We start from the raw sequence: 7,259 nt of genomic DNA, 5'->3' as shown, positions 1-7,259 counted from the left end.
CTGCTGATCCTACCACAGACACGAAGAAATCTGTGGAATCAGGAAGCTCCTGCTGTAGCTGCCAGCTCCTGAGCTAGTCTGGCGTAGAAGTTGAGGGAAAGCCCCATACCGTGGAGTTGTCAAAGGGTGAAAAAGCCAATTGTTTCTGGATACCTAGGTCTACCAGGAGTCAACATAGTTATTAATTAGCTTTATCCCACAATAAAATAGCCTCAGAATAATTTATCATACTAACATAGCCATTTATATTTTGCTTACTGAAAACAATCCAAGATTTTTGGGGGTGGTACTGTTTTATACCTTGAGAATATCCCATTAGAATATAATAAAGTCAAGCTCTTGCATTCTGGAGTCATGTGACATTAGTCCTCTTGATGTAGTTTTGTCAACTCAATAAACAGTTAAGTTTCTTTGATTCTGATTTTTAGGAATTGCTTCTTAAAATTTTGTTTTGTTTTATTATAATGTAATAATGGCCTTCAAGAGCAAATCTGTAAAATAAAAGCAAAGTCAATATGCCCTTCCATTTTTATTATAAATGAAGATACATTCATATTTAAATCCTCTCACTTCTTACAGATAAACAGTAATATATTACATACAATTTTTCTACCTTGCTTTCCCATTTCATAATACATTCAGAGATCATTTCCCATTTACGTGTGGTGCTGCTTCTCATTCTTTCTTACAGATACATGACACATGATTTGTGTGACTGTACAAGTTTATTCAACCAGTCTCAAATGTTTCCAGTCTTTTGCAATTTTACATTATGTTATAAAGAATAGTCTTATGCATACATTTTCTCAAATTTTGGCTAGAATATTTTGGGGATAGATTTCTAGATGTAGCATCTCTGAGTCAGAGAGTAATGCATATGTACTTTGGCTTAATATTGCCTTTTCATAGGGATTGTCCTTTTGCATTCCCATTAGCAATGTAAGGAATACCTACCCTTAGCTTTTGCCAGTTTTTCTGTAAAGATATTGATCTTTTTCATCTCTGTTTTTAGAAGATTTTTACATATAAGCTATTAAGACACTGCAATGTAAGTTGCAAATGTTTTGTTTTCCTGATCTATCACTTGTATTTCTGCTTTGCATTGGTATTTATCCATTACCTGATTATAGAGGAATTTACCCATTCTTCCAATACTTGTATATATTCACTCTTTAACATTTAAATATTTAATCCAAGTCACAAAATCAACAAGGATTCAAGGACAGGGAAAATAGACCCTATTTCTGGACATGTGAGGCAGAATACACATGAGGGGAACAGAGGAATTGATGGCCGCCATTTTGGGAGACTATCCCCACAAAGCCTACATTGGGATAGCCCATGTCCTGAAAACCTATCCAAATCCTATTAAAGTGATTAAATTCAGTATCCAGGTCTGTGTTAGGAACTCTACACTTCAGGACTGTTCCCACACTCCAATTCACTTGAATCCAGTTCAATTCAACAGTTACTGAATACCTGTCATAAACAACACCTTAAGTTTGACCTTCTCATTCCGTCTACCCATATCTCCTCCCACCCCAGGTCTGCTGCCTTTCTTCCTGCTGCTCCCACAGGACACTATGAGCCTGGAGCTTCACACACCTGGAATATCCTTTTAGCTGCTTCCTCTGGCCTCTTTTGGAATAGGTCTGAGAAAAGAAGCCACACTGTCTTGGAATACCAGGCAGATTTATGATCAGTGGCAGATCCTTTTGGGGGTCCATTTCTGGCTATAGTTGCTGATTCTCTACCGTCCTACCCTCACCTCAGGTCAACACTTATTTTGCCTTCATCCCAAAGTGAATTTAGTCTTCACTTGTGTTTTATGTTCTCCTCTAGTTAGAGGTAGTTGTGGAGCTCTGATGTGCTCAGATGAATCAACCTTATCTTTATCAGAATATAAGACTCTTGAGGGAAGGTGATCTTGAAGCTTAATCAATATGCTTTCTCAGCAGAACTCTTTTTTTTTTAAAAAGATTTATTTATTTATTCATGAGAGACACGGAGAGAGAGAGGCAGAGACACAGGCAGAGGGAGAAGCAGGTTCTATGCAGGAAGCCCAATGTGGACTCAATCCTGGTACTCTGGGATCACGCCCTGAGCCAAAGGCTGATGCTCAACCACTGAGCCATTAAAGCATCCCTCGGCAGAGCTCTTTTGAATAGTGTGATCTCAGGGTCCTTACTAAGTTATTTTAGTTGTTCTATCAAAGGAACAGTAGTGCTCTTAATTATATGTTATATTTTGAAGCTTTCTCTATTAATAAATAGTACCAAGAAACCTTGGTGAAATTAGACTTTAAGTTTATTTCCCTCTTTGTCAATAAATTGTTGCCTTAGATAAACAGTGTGGGAGAGTGATTTTTTCCTCTTCCAGAGTTAAAAGTAGTCTTAAGAGAGGTTTAAGCTTATATCATAGGGGTTACACTTTCAAAGGTTAGTTTTATAAGATGAAAGAGAAAAAAAAGTTGAGAAATTGAGTGCTAATATTCTTTACAGGAAATTCCTGTAAAGGAAATAGGCTTACTCATTCTGTCAACTAAGCCTAACCACAAAACCTTATCTAGTTGACGTGGTTGGTCAGAGAAGAGTTTTAGATGCTTCATCTTCAGGACATTTACTTCTACTGATACAGATAATTAATTTGATTTTTCTCTGTATAACCATAGATTTGGCAATGATAATGGTCATTTGCAAAATAACAAATGTTTTCTTTTTTTCTCTAGGCATACTCATTATTCCCAAATATGTGTGAGTTAAATGGTTGTTGTGTCTTCTCTAGGGATTTCTCTGGCTAGGAAGAGAAATATAGTAGAACTCTTTGAAAATTAATATTCTCCTGTGTTCTTTGGATATAGAAGCTGACAGTTACTGAAATAAGGAGCCAAAGTTCCTTCCTCTTTTTTTATGTCTTAAGAACAGGAAATAAATGTAAGAATTAGTACATTGTTTTCACTAGATTTCCTAACCAGAAAATATAGGTTGAGAAAAGAGCTTAAATAATTTTCAAAGTGAATTTCTCACATAATTCCTTTTCGTGAAATCTTTATCAAGAAAATTTACATATCTCTATTTATGGAGTCTTCACTTTATAAAAACATCACTGTTATCAAATAAAACTATAGTGACTTGAGCATTTTGTGGAATTGGCTAAGAGTAGCAGGAATCTAGATATTTGCCAAATTCTGTTTGCCTTCACTTGACCATAAGATCAAGTGAGTGAGAATAGGCACACACACTGGATTTTCTGTAGTTCCCAGACAATGAGGTATAAAGCTAACATGGACCATGTGAAAATAAAAATAAAAATAAAAATATAAAATAAGTAACAAGAGATGGTTGCTCGCTGGTGCAGTGGTGAGGAGGGAAGGATGGAATTCATTATGCCAATGGCCAGACAAGGTCTCTCTGGAGACAAAATGCAAAATAAGACATGAGAGAGCCAAATCAAGTCCCACGGGGTTTTGCAAACCGTGGTTGGAATGGATTCCTTTTTTTTAAAATTTTTTTTTATTTTAGAGAGAGTGCAAGAGTGTGTGTGATGAACAGGGGGAGGGGCAGAGGGAGAGAGAAAAAAATCCTCCAGCAGACTCCCCACTGAGCTTACAGCCTGATGCAGGGCTTGATCCCAAGACCCTGAGATCATGACGTGAGCTGAAATCAAGAGTCCAGCGTTTAACTGACTGAGCCACCCAGGTGTCCCTGGAATGGATTTGTTTTCTCAAGTGCGGCTGGTGATGACTGCAGCATGGAAATGGCATTCTCAGGTTCACTTTTTGGGAAAATGCCTAGAGGCATCTAGAGGCTGGAGATGGGGAGATTATTCTTTGAGTTAAAGGAAAGAAAGGTGAAGGGGAGACCACATCTTGAAAGGCAATTGCTGATTCTGCCTTGTTCCTTGACCACAGTTCTTCTAAGAAGAGCCACCAATGGGGATAAACAATGCAGCGACTCTAGTCTCCATGCCTGGCTCTCTTCAAGGTGCTCCACCATCCCATGAAGCCTCTCCTCCCCTGCACACGCTGTCCTCTCAACAGGTCAGCAGCCAGTACTCTGGTCCCCACCTGGGCAAACTGGTCTGGATGGATCCTCCACCCTGTAAGGCTCTGAAGCCTCCTGTCCAAGGGATTCCATCTCTTCCTACTTCCTTCCTCTCGCTTGTACCTGGCCCGCGAGCCTGCACACTCATTCCGCTCATAGCCAAATGGTGTCCAAGCTCTGTCATTGTCAACAAATGCTCAGACACCACGTCTGGCTTCCCTGCACAGTGTAGACTGTGGACTACACGGCTTGTCCTCACCTCTCACATTCCTTCTGCTACTACCTTTTCTTGTGCTTCTCTCCATCAGCTCACCCCCCGGCCTCCCTGCACAAACTGATTGATCTATTGGAGCCAAATCTAGAGGACACTTCTTAGTCCTTATCATGCCAACTCTGTAGCTCCTGACACTGACATCCCATTTTTCCTCCAGACTTTCTCTGTGCTTAGGATCAAGATGGTCTCCATGCTCTGTTTCTTTTCTTCCTTTTGGGTTTATCCTTTTTCATTTCAGCCTTGGCTCTGACCCACCCTCTCCAGGCTGGTGTTCTTCAGGGAAATCTGTCTGCCCTCTCCTTGCGGCTTACAGAGGCTCCTGGCTTGAACTCTTCCCCTGCTGCTGTGCCCCCAGAAGCATTTCTTAGTTCCTCCCAGCTGCCTTTGTGGTGCTCCAGCTGGATCTCCAAAGGCACTTTAAGTTCAATGTTTCTGTTAGATAAACATTAATTATTAACAAAAAATTATAGATCTTAAAATTTCTTCCTCCTGCATCTGAAGATGTTGGAGACATGGTGTGTGTGTGTGTGTGTGTGTGTGTGTGTGTGTGTGTGTATTGGAAACTGGTCAGAAATGAAGAATTTCATAAGATGAGGAAAGCCCACTATTTTATTTCTTTTTTTTCCCCCAGTATTTTATTTCTAAGAAAAGATAGAGGAACCTGGAAAGAAAGGACCTAAGAAAGTTGAAGGTGGAGGCCGTGGTCACAGGAATATCCAGTGAAGACAGGGAGGGGTGAGGGGAGGAAATTGGCTGGTTAGATGTGGAAAGAGAGGAAGACTGATTTTGTCAGCTTCCTAAAGAACACGGGTATTGTGTGAATGTTTCTAAAGGGCCAGTGGACATTTCGTGTAACTTTTTTCCTTTCCCTCCCTCCCTCCCTCCCTCCCTCCCTCTCTCTTTTCTTTGTGTCTTTTTCTTTCTTTCTTTCTTTCTTTCTTTCTTTCTTTCTTTCTTTCTTTCTTTCTTTCTTTTTTCTTTCTTTCTTTCTCTTTCTTTCTTTCTTTCTTTCTCTTTCTTTCTTTCTTTCTCTTTCTTTTTTCTTCTTTCTTTCTTTCTTTCTTTCTTTCTTTCTTTCTTTCTTTCTTTCTTCTTTTCTTTCTTTTCCTCCCTCCTTCCCTCTTTATTTTTTATTTTCTGTCACCACCATATTGGTTTCTGTCTTGCATTCTCCTATAATTGTTTATTTGCATGTTTGTGTTGACAAAGACTCTTTTCATGACCAAATTTTGGTCAGGCTCTCTGAGACCTCTCCTCCACTAGGCCTTGAACACAGCCTCAGTCATATGTCTGGTCTGCCCAGTCCATTCTTAGGAAAAGTGTCCTGCTAAGCCATCCTCCCACCTTTGATGTCTAAGCCCCTGACACACCTTGCACAAGAACTCTGTTGCATCAATTTCGTAAGAATACCTCTACACTCGATGCCTCCTTAGTTAATTTTCTAGCTCCTGACTGCCTACCTTGCTCCTTGGTTATATCCTCCCCTATTCTTCTTGAATTTTGAATTGAGCCTGATTTCTCTCCTCTACTGCAATATTCTTGAATAAAAGTCTTTCTTACTATTTCAATTTTTTTATTTTACATTGTTCTTCACGTTGTAACAGATGCTTGAGGACAGGGACTCTACTATTTGTTTTGTCTCACCCCATTATACACGGGTGGCTAAGCAGTTTAATGCCTGCCTTTGGCCCAGGGTGTGATCCTGGAGTTCCGGGATCGAGTCGCACGTCAGGGTCTCTGCATGGAACCTGCTTCTCCCTCTGCCTATATCTCTGCCTCTCTCTCCTCAATTAGGCTACATCTCACCACCCATTACGCACTATTCTGGATTGAATGTGTTCACTCCCAAATTCATACGTTGCAATTCTAACCTCCAAAGACACAATAATGATGGTATTAGGAGGTGGGACCTTTGGAAAGTTGCTTAGGTCATAAGGGTAGAGTCTTCATGAATAAGATTAGTGTTTTTATAAAAGAGACACCAGAGAGATCTTTAGTGACTTTTACCACATGAAGACACAGTGAAAAGGCACTATGCACTAGATAGAGGGCCTTCAGCAGATTACAACCATGCTAGTGACTTGATCTTGGACTTCCCAGCCTCCAGAAGTGTGAGCAATACATTTCCTTTGTGCATAAGCCACCCACTGTGTGGTATTCTGGTAAAGCAGCCCAAATGGATGAAGACACCCACCCAATGCCCTTATCTCTCATCTTTTATAAATGGCTTGAAAATTCCACTGGCCACCCTATTGAGAGACAAAAGTACCATGAACACAGATCAGGTTCTCATTCCCTCTCTTCAGGTGATCCTGTCCCTCACTTTTTCTATTTTAGAGAATTGTTTACCCCCTCCCAACCCCATCTCATCTTAACTTTAAAAAGCCTAGGCCAGTATAAGAGTGTTTTAGGGCAGATTTTTAGGTAAAATTCTTTATTCCTACAACCAAGCTGAAGAGTGATACACACAGTAAGACAGTGACAACTTTTCCTTTCTTATTTGGGGAACAGAGAGTCTATTCTCTAACAGTTAACACAAATAATTAGTAAATAAGATAGACACGTGGACATTCTCAAGCTGTACACATATGAGCCATAGCAGAGGCTTCCATAACTGTGGAATCCTGACATTTTTAATTAACGTGGGTCACCTTTTCAGGAAAAGTTTCATTTAACTGTTTCCAAATGACGCATGGAAATACACATTCTAGGTGATAACATAAAATAAAAAGAAGAAGAAGAAGAATTCCATGAAGAAAGGGCACCAAAAGAACATATGGTATGGAGCAGAGGTCCAAGTGTTTCCTGTGAGCTTGAGATACTCTCCCTCCTTCAGACGTATAAGAAATGACACATGCAAAGAGACTGCTACACACCATTGTGGGCATTTGGGTAGGACCCGCCCCTTTCAAAGCTTCCTGTGCGACTTGCATTTTGGTCAC

Source organism: Vulpes vulpes, chromosome 16 (genome assembly GCF_048418805.1).
Source record: "Vulpes vulpes isolate BD-2025 chromosome 16, VulVul3, whole genome shotgun sequence".
NCBI classification, from domain to species: domain Eukaryota; kingdom Metazoa; phylum Chordata; class Mammalia; order Carnivora; family Canidae; genus Vulpes; species Vulpes vulpes.
This window is presented reverse-complemented; position numbering follows the sequence as displayed.